General features: G+C 45.3%; 1 pseudogene; it reads left to right on the top strand.

The window, feature by feature from the left end:
- The window catches only part of LOC147170296 (protein FAM200A-like), a 993-nt pseudogene extending 859 nt beyond the window's left edge, over positions 1-134 (top strand).
- The last annotated feature ends 2,216 nt before the right edge of the window (positions 135-2,350 follow it).

The following is a 2,350-nucleotide window of genomic DNA, read 5'->3' as shown; positions in this document are numbered from 1 at the left end:
CTGTTAACATCATTAAGAATAAGTACTGCTCACGGCTGACCAATGAGCATGTGCATGTATGCCTGAGAATAGCTTTGACTGCATTCCTTCCCAGATTCAAGAGGTTAGCTGCCAGTGCTCATGCAAATGAATGAAAGAGAGTAAATTTAACAAGTTGTATTATTGTCAATGTAACAGCACGTTTGCAATTTAATAAAAGAACAGAAAAATGAATTATCATCTGAATGTTGTTGCATGTTCGGACCCTGGTCTACTAGGCTGATGGAGTTACTGGACCTCTTGCCGGTTTAGTTGGGGACCCCTGCTATAGAGCATGGACATAATTTGAAATCCTTGTATAAAAATATAATAATAATAATGATAATAATATTACAAACATTTAAAATCCAAATTATTTGATATCAAACTTTTTTTTAAAGTAGTAAAAATAGTTACTTTGCCCGGTAACGAGTTACTTTTATTATGAAGTAATTCAATTACTAACTCAGTTACTTTTTAAGCAAGTAATGAGTAACTATAACTAATTATTTTTTTAAGGTAACGTTCCCAACACTGAGTATAACTCTCTGAGTATAACACTTTTTTTGTGCAGCAAGAGATGATGATCCACTTACCTTCAAGGCAACAATTGAGGATAACTATCCCCAGCTAAAGGCTACAGGAGGGTTTGAGCTGCTGAGAACATCTGGTTTGATGCGGAGCCGTAACTTGTGCTCAATCCCATGCCCCGATACTGGATTTACTGTGTGTTACCTCCGCAGCCCTTTGGCTGGAATTTAAAAAGCAATTATCTATATAAGGCCACTGTATAAAAGTATTGATTTTGAAAATGTAAATGATGATATGGGTCAAAGCGATGTCAGTTTTAGCCTCATTTTTGGCTAAAGTATTTTTCGTGTTCATTATATTTTTCTGTAGAGTTCCTGTACCATCCAGCAACAAGGGCCACTTACAAAATGTCTGAGTTGTGACAGACATTCCCTTAAATAAAATGAAAAAACATATTATCAACTGCACAAGGTAGGGTATTTTTCCCTGTACAGGGTTTTCCTGGCTCAAATTCAGGCAGAGGTGATATCATTCTGACTATGATGGGTGACTACCACTAATATGAATATATGACTGGATAGCCGATAGCCCATACACGCCTGTGCAAGCCGTTGAATCAACAGGGAGGCCATCTTGTCCTCCTATCTCACGAGCAGACTACTGTATAAACTATACGTTGTAAGTACAGATTAGACATATACAGCTCGTAGGCACTTAGTATAGGAGCAGGGGGTTTGTGGCGGGGTGGTCACTATTTTTTTAACAAGTTAAAAAAAACAAAAAACAAGTGGACAATATGTTTTGCTTTGAAGACCCACTTTTTCTTTTATCGCTCAGTTCCTTAGACCCCAATATGAGATTTGGCAGAAGCCTCTTTTTGTTGAATTAAGTTCTCTCCTGTAAACATCCATCCATCCATCCATCATCTACTGCTTATCCGGGGTCGGGTCGCGGGGGCAGCAGCTTTAGCAGGGAAGCCCAGTCTTCCCTCTCCCCAGCCACTTCAGCAAGCTCCTCCGACGGGATCCCAAGGCGTTCCCAGGCCAGCCGAGAGACGTAGTCTCTCCAGCGTGTCCTGGGTCGTCCCCGGGGCCTCCCGCCGGTGGGACATGCCCGGAACACCTCCCCAGGGAGGCGTCCAGGAGGCATCCGAACCAGATGCCCGAGCCACCTCAACTGGTTCCTCTCAACGCGGAGGAGTAGCGGCTCGACACTGAGTCCCTCCCGGATGACCGAGCTTCTCACCCTATCTCTAAGGGAGAGCCCGGCTACCCTGCGGAGGACACTTATTTCGGCCGCTTGTATCCGGGATCTTGTTCTTTCGGTCACGACCCACAGCTCGTGACCATAGGTGAGGGCAGGAACGTAGATCGACCGGTAAATCGAGAGCTTTGCCTTTCGGCTCAGCTTCTTTTTCACCACAACGGACCGATACAGCGTCCGTATCACTGCAGACGCTGCAACGATCCGCCTGTCGATCTCCTGCTCTAACCTACCCTCACTCGTGAACAAGACCCCAAGATACTTGAACTCCTCCACTTAGGGCAGGATCTCATCCCCGACCCGGAGAGGGCACTCCACTTTTCCGACTGAGGACCATTGTCTCGGATTTGGAGGTGCTGATCTTCATCCCTACCGCTTCACACTCGGCCGCGAACGCTCCAGTGAGAGCTGGAGATCACGGCTTGAAGAAGCCAACAGCACCACATCATCTGCAAAAAGCAGAGATGCAATGTTGAGGCCACAAAACCGGACCCCCTCAACGCCTCGGCTACGCCTAGAAATTCTGTCCATAAAAGTT

This window comes from Leptonotus elevatus, chromosome 8, assembly GCF_054856555.1.
Source record: "Leptonotus elevatus isolate MCC_2025b chromosome 8, RoL_Lele_1.0, whole genome shotgun sequence".
NCBI lineage: Eukaryota > Metazoa > Chordata > Actinopteri > Syngnathiformes > Syngnathidae > Leptonotus > Leptonotus elevatus.
This window is presented reverse-complemented; position numbering and strand designations above follow the sequence as displayed.